Here is an 11,803-nt window from a genome sequence, read left to right as displayed (position 1 = left end):
TTAGAATACCCTTAGGAATCCTATGGGCTTGTGGAAATGGCCATCTGCCATGTGATTCTGTCCTAACTGCAGGAAGCCCCATTGCTCTCTGGAGGGGCCTGAGTAAACAGAGGATACAAGATTGAGGGGACAGCTTTGGGGAGGTTGTCAGTTATGCTGGGAAGACTTTTAGTGATGCAGCTGCTTTGGGATGGACCACACTCTTGTAAGTAACCTCTCCCCAGGCTCTCAACAGAAACCTAGTATGTTCATTGGTTCTGCAGCTTGGAATCTGGACTGAAAGGGGGACACTTTAAGTGGGGATTATTCTACAGAACCTTAGCCACTGCTGAGGGGTAGCTGGTCCACAGGGAAACACTTCAGGTAACTATGTATGAGTCTCTGTGAAGAAGATGGCTGCATAAGCCCACCTTCTCCATCTCAAATGGGCCATTAGGTAAGTTAAAATGGCTTCCAAGTATGGATTTAGACAACCAGGGCTACAATGTAGCAGCTGTAGCAATACCCTGTAGTCATACCCTGGTGTTACTGTTTTTCGTAGAGGTAATCTTTATGCTGCTTGTTCACTTGCTGTATTTATTTGGGAGGTGGGCATATAGTGTTTAGGTTCACATGTGGAAGTCAGTGGACAACTCCCAGGAGTTGCTTCTCACCTTCCACTGTGTGGATACCGGGGATAGAACCTGAGATGTTTAATTTGGAGGCAAGTACCTTTCTTTGCTGAATCTTACTGATTCAAGTCCTACCTTGTAGCTCAGTGTCACGTTTGCTTCATGGAGTCTAGAAGAGAACACTTGATTTCTAATAAGCTCAGAATTCTTTTATCACAGTGGGAACAACCTGTGTTTTTCCACATTTGTTTATTGGCTCCGGTGCTGGATTCTGTCTAGTGGTTAGCTTAAGTTCATCCTGTTGGGGCTTTCCCAGTTAGCCTTGGAGATATCTGTCTGTCCTTTAAAGACAGACTCTCTCGGCAGCATGATAAAGAGGATGATTTCATCCGGTTTCTGTGGTGTCTCATGTTGAAATGCTCTGTAACTTTATAACGTCTGGTCTCACCGCCCAGGACTGCATCATCTCTGAAAATGTCTTCAAATAATGCTGTTCATTTACAACGCAGGAACTCTCTACTTCTAAAACTTCTCGATCTTAGCGGGGATCCAGAAAGGGTAGACACTGCCCCCTGCTGGAGAAATTGAGCATCGACAGAGGCACTACTTAAACGCTACAGAAGGAATCCGTGCCATTTCCCACAATGTATTTCACATGGTCCAACTTTAGACACGACTCAACTTTAAACCAAGATATCTTAACATTGCCCAGGAAAATCCCGAGGATGCTTCTGAGTAGCCATATATGGGTTGTCAGAGTTAGTCAGACGTGATATCTTGTATGAAGGGGTGTTGTAGCTGGTTATTGCAGAAGAATGATGTGTTGAGCTGTTTTGCAAAGTTCACCTGGGACCAAAAAGCAACACGATGGAGCACATGGCTAGAACACCAGAGCAGCTTTTAAGCAAAAAAGTGAATCTGTGGATGACAGGACCCACTTTAACCATAGGACTCCAAAGGTGGTGGAGGCTTCCATGTTACTAGATTAAAATCACTAATACAACAATATGATCAATAGATGCATAAAGCCACCTGGTACCCTGGCCACTCTGCCTTCCCTGCCACTATAGACTGTTCGCTCTTCCTCCCTTACATTGCTTCTGGTCTAGTACTGGTCACAGTGATAAGATAATAAACTAGTGGAGGGTTGCTGGCGAGCGTGGGCAGGATGCTGTTATAAATCTGACCCTGTGGTTTCCAGGCTTTGGGGGCTGATTTGTAGGAGGAATGTGAAGGAGTTTGCCACCGTGGGTTGAAGGCATCTTAAAATGCTGTATGCAGAGTTCAATGCACCATTTTGGGGGCATCAGGAAGACAGGGATGCCGAGAGAGATGTAAATGTGGAGGATATTCATTCTTCTGCTCATTGCTCTGAGCAAATCCTTGACCGGAAGCATTTTAAGGAGGAAGGGTTTATTCTGGTTGACAGTTCTGGGGCAGGTGGGGGGCTTCCACAAGCATGGAGAGGCATGGTGGCAGAAACAGGAGGCCAGCTGGTCCTACACGTTACATTGATAGCCAAGAAGAGGGAAATGAACGTTAGTGTCCAGGGAGCTGTCTCCCAGTGGCCATAGGATATTGCCACTGACAGTTAAGGGTCTTTACACCTCAGTTAACTTAATATGATTAGGTTAATCCTCCACAGGCATGCCCAGAAGCTATTCTGATCTAGACTCACAGGTCAGTCCTCCAGGTTGACTTCATTAATTGCAGCAACTCCACCTCTTGTCAACTTGATGCACAAAGGTATTACTTACAGTCATAATTTTCCTTCCTTTGTCTCTATAGGCTCATTTCATGTCCATTTCATGATACAAAAAAATGCATCTAGTCTAATATCAAAAATCCCCATGGTTTTTAAACAATTCTTATAATGTCTATGTCTCATTGGAGACTCAAGGGACTCCCTTATAGAACTGAGGTTCTATAAAACAAAAAGGTGCTCATAGCTTTCCAACACACAGTGATGCACACAAACATTCCCATTTGTCTCAGCTACTGTTCTGTTGCTGTGACAAAACACCATGACCAAGGCAATTTATTAAAGAATTTTATTGGGCTTATGGTTTCAGTGGGCTAGAGTCCATGATGAGGGAGCAAAGGCACAGCAGCAGGCATGGCAGCAGGAATGGCAGCAGACACAGCAGCAGGCAGGGCAGCAGGAATGGCAGCAGTCAGGACAGCAGGAATGGCAGCAGGCAGGACAGCAGGAATGACAGCAGGCAGGACAGCAGGGATGACAGCAGGCAGGGCAGCAGGAATGGCAGCAGGCAGGGCAGCAGGAATGGCAGCAGACACAGCAGCAGGCAGGGAGGGCAGCAGGAATGGCAGCAGACACAGCAGCAGGCAGGGCAGCAGGAATGGCAGCAGGCATGGCAGCAGGAATGGCAGCAGGCAGGACAGCAGGAATGGCAGCAGGCAGGACAGCAGGAATGACAGCATGCACAGCGGCAGGAATGGCTCAGAGCTCACATCTTGATCTGAAACAGAGAGAGGACACTGGAAATAGTGTGGGCTTTTGAGACCCCAAAGCCAACCTCAGTGACACGCCTCCTTTAACAAGACCACGGCCAAACAGTCACACCAATGAGGACCATTCAAATATATAAGCCTATGAGGGCAATTCTCTCTCTCTCTCTCTCTCTCTCTCTCTCTCTCTCTCTCTCTCTCTCTCTCTCTCTCGGTTTTTCTAGACAGGGTTTCTCTGTATAGCCCTGGCTGTCCTGGAACTCACTCTGTAGACCAGGCTGTCCTGGAACTCAGAAATCCGCCTGCCTCTGCCTCCCAAGTGCTGGGATTAAAGGCGTATGCCACCACCGCCCGGTTGAGGGCAATTTTCATTGAAACCACTATACCATTCCAAATGGGAAGAATGGTTCATGTCATGGAATGGCCAGACCAAAGCAAGACTGAAACCCAGGGAGAGAACACTAAAGTCCCACAGTCCATGGCTAGCATGGGAGTCATGATGGGAACAAGAAGGACTGATGCCCTTCCACAATAAACATTTGTCCCAAGCAGGTGCTCATGCACACACACACACACACACACACACACACACACACACACACACACGGTCTACCCAGAATCTCTCGAAATTACTATAATATTCTTGAGTATTCTCCTGCCATACACTGAGTGGCAGTGATGTCAACGTATGAGCTCACAGCTGAAAAGTGAAATAAGCTGGAAGAATTTTTAGAACAGAACATGGATACTCATTCAGGATTGTATAGATTAAAGGTGCAGCCTTACATGGTGATGCACAGCTTTAATCCCAGCACTCAAAAGGCAAACCCAGGTGGATCTCTGTGAGTTTAGGGCCAGCCTGGATTACAGAGGGAGTTCCAGGACAACCAAGGCTACATAGAGAAACCATGTTCCAATAAACAAACAAACAAGGCTCTCGTTTTCCTTTTGTACTATTCTGAGTGGAATGCCAGGGACCAAGTGCAGGCCTCCATGTGCTACACAAATGCTGTGCCACCAAGCCACACCCAAAGCTGTGGGGAGCCGCAGCTACCATCCTACATATATATTGAACACCTGGTCTCCGGCCAGAGCAGAGAGCATTGATAAACAAGCCCTTAGTTGGAAAAGCTGAGTGCTTCCAGTTTGTGATGCAAGCTGGCATGGTTTCTCGTAGCCTATTATGCTTTGCTACGTAGCCGATGCTGATTGGGACCAGGGAAAGTATTTAACCCACAAGGGCTGGGGGCTGGGTAATAGTAAGTAAGATGATAGATAGGAGTAAGTATGTAAAGATAGAAGTAAGATGTATGTAGATATAGAAGTAAGATGTAGGAATAGAGGTAAGATGTATGTAAGAATAGGAGTTAAGTAAGATGTAGAGATAGAAGTAAGATGTAGGAAATAGAAGTAAGATGTATGTAAGAATAGAAGTAAGATGTATGTAGGGGATAGGAGTAAGTAGGATATAGGATTAAGTAAGAAGTAAGATGTAGGGAATGGAAGTAAGAAGTAACTAGTAAGATGTAAGAAGAAGATATAGAAGAATATAGAAGAAGCTAGCTAAGAAAGAAGAAAAGATGAACGAATGATTCTGTAGTACAAGGTTCCTGAATAAACTGCATGGAGAAGAGCTCGTTGTTGCCTCCTTATTTCTGCTGGATGGAAAGGTGGCCGACAATTGGTGGCCCGGACTGGGAATGGAGAAGTTCGTACGGGGAGAGACGTACAGGGAACATGTTTTACTGCTCAGAACTCCTTGCAGGCAGGGCAGTCGACTGGTAAGTTTCCCAGGTAAGGTGGGACAAAAAGGGAAGGTCCTCGGTGAAGAGGCGATAAGGTCTCGTTAAGGGTGAATCAAAAGTGATAATATGGGGAACTCGCAATTTTGCCCCGTGTTTGTTGCTCTTAAGGAGCTATTAAAAGCAAAAAAAGATAAATTTAAAGAGAGAAACCCTAGAAAGATTTCTGTCAGAGGTAGATATCGCAGCCCCTTGGTTCACAGTGTCGGGTCACCTGACACTGTCCAGCTGGGATGAATTAGGGAGAGATTTGGAATTCACCTGGGAAGAAGGAATAATAAAAGGTGGAGTGCGACCAATCTGGAAACTGATCAGGAGCTGCTTGGAGAATAAAGTGTGTTCTAAAGCAGTAGAGAAGGGACAGGAAGCATTAGAACAGCTGAAGGAAGAGAGGTCAGACTGATGAAGGTGGCTCGGACTCTGAAGGGGAACTTGAGAAACTAGTACAAAAACTGGAGAAGTTCACCATTAGGGTGGACGCATCAGAACTACGGCGTCTAAGGGAGTCTATTTGGCATGCTGTATGGCCATCAGGAAAAAATCCAAGTATTAGGTACACGGTACAAGACACAAAATGGTTATTAAATGAGTAACTACAAGCATGAGTTGTGAGATCTGTGATGAGTTTTGAAATAATTTGGGGGCGGGTGAGATGGCTTTGTGGATCAAAGTACTTTTCACACAAACCTGACAAGCTGAATTCAATTCCCTGAACCCACTTCAAGGTGGAAGGAGAGAGCCAATTTCACATAGTTGTCCTCTGAAATCTACATTCATGCCATGGCATGAGAGCCTACACACATTAAATAATAAATAAAATAAAATTTGAAAACTATTTTAAGTTATATTTGCTGAATAGAGGGAGTTGGGGGTAAATCCAAGAGTTAATAACTGTGGTGGTTTGAATATGCTTGGCCCAGGGAGTGGAACTATTTAGAGGAGTTGCCTTGTTGGAATAGGTGTAGCCTTGTTGGAGGAAGAGTGTCACTGTGGGTGTGGGCTTCAAGACCTTTGTCCTAGCCACCTGGAAGACAGTATTCTCCTAGCAGCCTTCAGATGAAGATGTAGAACTCTAGCTCCCCCTGCACCATGCCTGACTGGATGCTGCCATGTTCCTGCCTTGATGATAATGGACTGAACCTCTAAACCTATAAACCAGCCCCAATTAAATGCTGTTCTTATAAGAGTTGTGTTGGTCATGGTGTCTGTTCACAGCAGTAAAACCATAACTAAAACAATAACAAAGTAGGCACCATCAGAGAAAGGAATTTACTACTTTGAAAGCTAACTTTTTAATACAGTTTTTTTATTTTTATTTTATTTTTTTAAAAAATTTATTTTATTTCATTTTTATGTGTATGAGTGCACTGTAGCTGTACAGATGACTGTGAGCCATCATGTGTGTGTGGCTGCTATTGATCTCAGGACCTCTGCCAGCCCCGCTCACTCCAGTCCCTCTCGCTCTGGTGTAATTTTCTGCAGCTGTCTTCAGACACACCAGAAGAGGGCGTCCGATCTCATTATGTGTGGTTGTGAGCCACCATGTGGTTGCTGGGATCTGAACCTTTGGAAGAGCAATCAGTGCTCTTACCCGCTGAGCCATCTCGCCAGCCCCTAATACATTTTGTTTTTAAAGAGAGAGAAACTTGAAGACGGCTATCCTTCATGGCTGGATATCCTGCAGTGCTCTCCCCAGAAGAAATGAGTTAATAAATGTTTCAGTTCCAGCATGAGATACCTCCTTATGAATTATTCGACAGAGAGTCTCCCCCAAATAACATAAGCTACTATTATCATTCTTTTTTTTTTTTTTTTTGGAGAAAATAGAGCATGATTTTTATTAAATGGTGAATGTAAAACAAAAATTCCATCTAAAAAGGAATCCAGGGAAGTGCCTTTACCCCTCCAGGGTTCCTTAGGCCTTCCCCCTCCTACCACAATAAAAACATCATTTTTGAGCACAGGCTAGCTAGCAAAGGTCAGACACTCAGCTTAGGGGGCTTGATAAGTGAGGTCAGACAGCACAGTGGCTCCAATTCCTCCTACTGTCTTCTGGCCACGAGGCTACTTTCAGGGGCCCCTGAGCAAGTGACAGCAGGCTCTCTGGAGGCACTGGGTGAAGACAGCACTCTATGTCTGAGTTGTCTGCTCCTGCTGTTCCATTATCATGTCTTTTTTTTTGTTCAGAGAGCACATGGCAGAACCGATTCATGGCCACTTGAAGGTGGTTTTCTGCAAAGATGAGGCAGAACCAGCCAGGCTCTATATACATGTAGGATTTGCCACTAGATAACAAGACCTTATTATCCTGGAAGCGTTGGTGAAGGATCTGCTCTTGGTCAAATGTGCATGGACTCAGATAAGCTTTCAAGTTGATCCAGACAAAGAGGCCAGAGCCCAACAGAACTAAACAGTAAGATCCGATTGTTGCTGTCAGGTGGTGATGGCACATGCCTGTCATCCCAGTACTCAAGAAGCAGAGGCAGGCAGATTTCTGAGTTTAAGGCCAGCCTGTTCTACAGAGTGAGTTCCAGGACAGCCAGAGCCACACAGAGAAACCCTGTCTTAAAAAAAAAAAAATCCTATTATTGGCCAGGCATGGTGGTACACACCTTTCATCCCAACATTTAGGAAGCAGAGACCAGTGGATCTTTCTGAGTTTGAGGCCAGCCTGATTATAAAGTGAGTCTGAGGACAGCCAGGGCTGTATAGTAAGATTTTGTCAGAAACAAACCCTTCCATAAACAAACAACAAATCTGCCACACTTTGACTGCAAGACATACAGAAACCAAGCTAGAGCTAGCCTGAAGCCAGCCTTCCTGATGACTAGCTCTCATGGTCTGGAGATAAAAGCATCAGGGTTTTACCCAGCACTGCACACTGATTGCTACAGCATCTGTCAGGCTCTAATTTGCTCACTGGAGCATTAATGGCATAAAGATTATAGTGGCAACCAAACATTTTCTGGTTGTGTTTGAGGTGTGCTCCAGAAACTCCTTCACGTTAACCTGTAAAATTCAAGAAGTTACCTGCAAAAGATCTGAATAACATTGAGCCACAGGATCAGTACATAGGCCAGCAAGCAGTCCTAATGAGACCAACGGTGGAAGGAGGGGTGACAAGAACATGAAGGTGGGAGGGGGATCATGGGGGGGTGCATCCAGGTGAAGTCTGAGGAGGGTTGCAGATCCATATGGTCAACAGCCATTGTAAAATATGTGAAATTATTAAAGAGCAAATGGCGATACTCTTTTTTTCTGAAAAATACACATATCAGCAGATTGGATTTAAAAAAAAAAAAAAAAGGATCTTTCTTTGTGCTGCTTCCTGGAAACACACTTGACCATCAAAGAGACACTATGTGAGGAGGAGAGGATGGGAATGAGCATCCCAAGTAAACCAGGACACAGCAAGAGTTGCAGCCTTAATATCTGACAGAGCTCAAACTCTAGTCAGAAGAGATCAAGGTCACTCTAATTAAGATAACAACCAAATAGAGAGGACATTGTATATCCAAGTATATATGCTTTAAATTCAAATTACTAAAACATCACTATATAAATCCACAGATTAACCAATACAGCAATAGTGGTTGACTTCAACACCACACCACTATATATATATATATATATATATATATATTTCTATATAGATCACACACATATATCATTCAGACAAAATAACAAAATTAAACACTTTGGAATTGGATGACACCACCAGGTTGTTGAAATGGCTCAGGGGTTAAGGATGCTCACTGTGCTAAATGTGAAGGGGTTTGATCACCAGACCTCACATGGTTGGAAGAGGAAACTGACTCCCATAATTTATCCCCCGACTTTTAAAAGTGCTTCATGGCACATGCACATGCACACATTTATAAATAAATAACACATTAACTCAAATAGACCTAGTAAACGTTTATAGGATATTCCATCCAAATATTACCAAATACTCATTATTCTTAGCATCACATGAAACTTTTTCTAAAATATATTAGATTGCAATACAAAGCAAGTCTTAACAAATATAAGAAAATAACTTCTTGTATTTCATCTGACACGCTACAATAAACCTGAAAGTCAACATCAACAGAAGCTGCAGAAAGCGTGAAAAGGCAGTATTATCTTCATGCCAAAAGCAGATAAATTTACAACAAAAATGAAAGTTATTCACCAATTTCCTGATGAATGCAGATATAAAAATTCTCAGTAATAGACTTGCAAACTAAATTCATGAACATATCAAAAATATCATTCATCATAGTAGAGTTTGCTTTAACCAGACAGACCTCAAAGCCTCAGTCCTTCCGTCCCGGTCCCCAGAGTGCTATCTGCAAGCATGTTCCCCTTCTCCCAGTGCAAGCATGTTCCCCTACTCCCAGTGAGAAGATTTTGAGTGTCCCATCACAAAGAAATTATGGTTGTATATCTGTGTGAGGGTGTTATGATGATTTGTATATGTTTGGACCAGGGAGTGGCATCATTAGGAGGTGTGGCCTTGTTGGAGCAGGTGTGTCACTGTAAACATGGGCTTTGAGATCCTCATCCTAGCTGCCTGGAAACCAGTCTTCTCCTAGCTGCCTTCAGAACAAGAGGTGGAACTCTCAGCTCCTCCAGCCCCACATCTGTCTGGATGCTGCCATGCTCCCACCTTGATGATAATGGACTGAACCTCTGAACCTATAAGTCAGCCCCAATTAAATGTTGTCCTTATAAGAGTTGCTTTGGTCATGGTTTCTGTTCACAGCAATAAAACTCTAAGATAGGTGCTAAAAGCCCTAGAACTGGAGTTACAGACAGTTTTAAGCAACCATGTAGGTGCTGGGGATCGAACTTAGGTCCTTTGGAAAAGCAGCCAGTGCTCTTAATCACTGAGCCATCTCTCCAATCCCTTCACACAATGTATTTTGATGTCCTCCCCCATCCCACAACTCCTCTCAGATCCTCCCTACCTCCTCTACCAATGTCATACTCTTTCTCCTTCCAAAAACAAAATGTTAAGCAAATAAAAACCAAACCAAATAAGACAAAAGTACTTCCCAGTACACCAAAAGCTGTTCTGTATTGGTCACCTACTCCTGGTGCTTTGGCCCGCTGAGTTCTTCTCTGGTTCCGTACGCATTTTAGAATGCTCCCCCATTTCTCTGAAGAACATTGTGCATATTTTCATTGTGATTGCATTGAACCTGTAAACTGCTTTTGCTAGGATGGCCACTCTCGCAGTAGTAGTTCTATCTACCCTTGAGCATGTAACATTTTTTTCTATTTCCTTGTGTCTTTCTTCCTTCATAGATCTCAAGTATTCGCAGTAGAGCTCTCTCACCGCCTTGGTTAGGTTTATTCCAAGAAAGTCTATTGTCTTTGATGCCACTGTGCATGCGAGAGTATCTTTGATCTTTCTCATCGTCTTTGCTGAAGGTTTATGGAGAGGCTGCAGGTTTTTATAAGCTGACTTTGCACTTTGCTGAAGCTGTTCATTGTTTCTAGGGGTTTTCTGGAGGAGTTTTTGGGATCTCTTATATGTAACAGCGTATCAACTGCAAATCAGGATAATTTAACTTCCCTTTCTATTTGTGACCCTTTAATTCCTTCTCCTGTTTGATTACTCGAGCTAGAACTGTTGTTACCAGGATGCCCTCCCCCCTGACAGGCTGGCAATGCCCATATAAAGGGTAAAGGGTACAGAGATGAACCACTCCAGAGGCAGCCTCAGGGAACAACGTGTGCTTTACTCCATGTGAGCAACCACTTATGTAATGGCAACCTATCCACTGTGATTGGTTAGCACGGTGCCTCAGATTGGGCAGTGAGTGCCCATACCACCAGGGTCTCTATGAGGAAGGAGCACATTAAGGGGTACATGGAGAGTACAGATCCCTCTGCAGGCCAGCTACCGGCTACTCATGCTCCTTCAGCATTCAGTGTTCTGACTTCAGAAGCACGGTATGCCATGCTTTATTTATTTTTTTTTATTTTTTTTTTATTTTTTTATTTTTGTTATTTTGTTTTTCTCTGTATAGCCCTGGCTGTCCTGGAACTCACTCTGTAGACCAGGTTGGCCTTAAACTCAGAAATCTGCCTGTCTCTGCCTCCAAGTGCTGGGATTAAAGGCGTGCGCCACCACCGCCCGGTGCCATGTTTCTTATTTAGAAGCACAGGATGCCAAGTAGGCTGGCCACATTTCCTCCTACAAGCCAATGTTTCCAGTAGTGTATTGAAAAGGAGAGGGAATGGTGGCTGTGGGTTCCTCATATACATCCTTCGCTATGTTGAGGCATGCTCCCTTCAATCACACTCTTTGGGACTTTTATCATAAAGGCATGTTGGATTTTGTCAAAGGCTTTTCTGCATCTATTGAGACAACCATGTGATTTTTATATTTAAATCCACTTAGGTGGATTCTTATATTTATTGACTTATTTATGTATATTTATTTAACTCAATGTGCTAATTCAGTCTCTATGGAAATCAGCATAGAGGTTTTATTTTTAAATATAGATATTTAGTTATGTCCATGTGTGTTTGCGTATGTGAGTTCTTGTGCAGCAGCTATGTAAGAGCCATAGGAGGAGGCCAGGGCTGTCAAATCCCTTGAAGCTGGGTTATAGGCCGTTGTGAACTGCCTGACATGGCTGCTGAGAACCCAACTCAGGTCCTCTGCAAGAGTGATGAACACTTTTAACTGCTTTCCAGCCCCTGGAATTTTCTTTAAAAACTGAAAATTGCTCTACTGTATAACTCAGCTATACCACTTGTGCACATTTATCTGAAAGACTCCAGGTTAACATATTACTGAGGAACTTTCACATCAATATTTACTGCAGCACTGTTTACGATAGCCAAGTTAGGTGCGCAAGAACAGAGGGATGGATAAAGAAAATCTGGCATCACACCCCACACCACACGCGCACACACACACAC

Source organism: Mastomys coucha, unplaced genomic scaffold, assembly GCF_008632895.1.
Source record: "Mastomys coucha isolate ucsf_1 unplaced genomic scaffold, UCSF_Mcou_1 pScaffold21, whole genome shotgun sequence".
Taxonomy (NCBI): Eukaryota; Metazoa; Chordata; class Mammalia; order Rodentia; family Muridae; genus Mastomys; species Mastomys coucha.
This window is presented reverse-complemented; position numbering follows the sequence as displayed.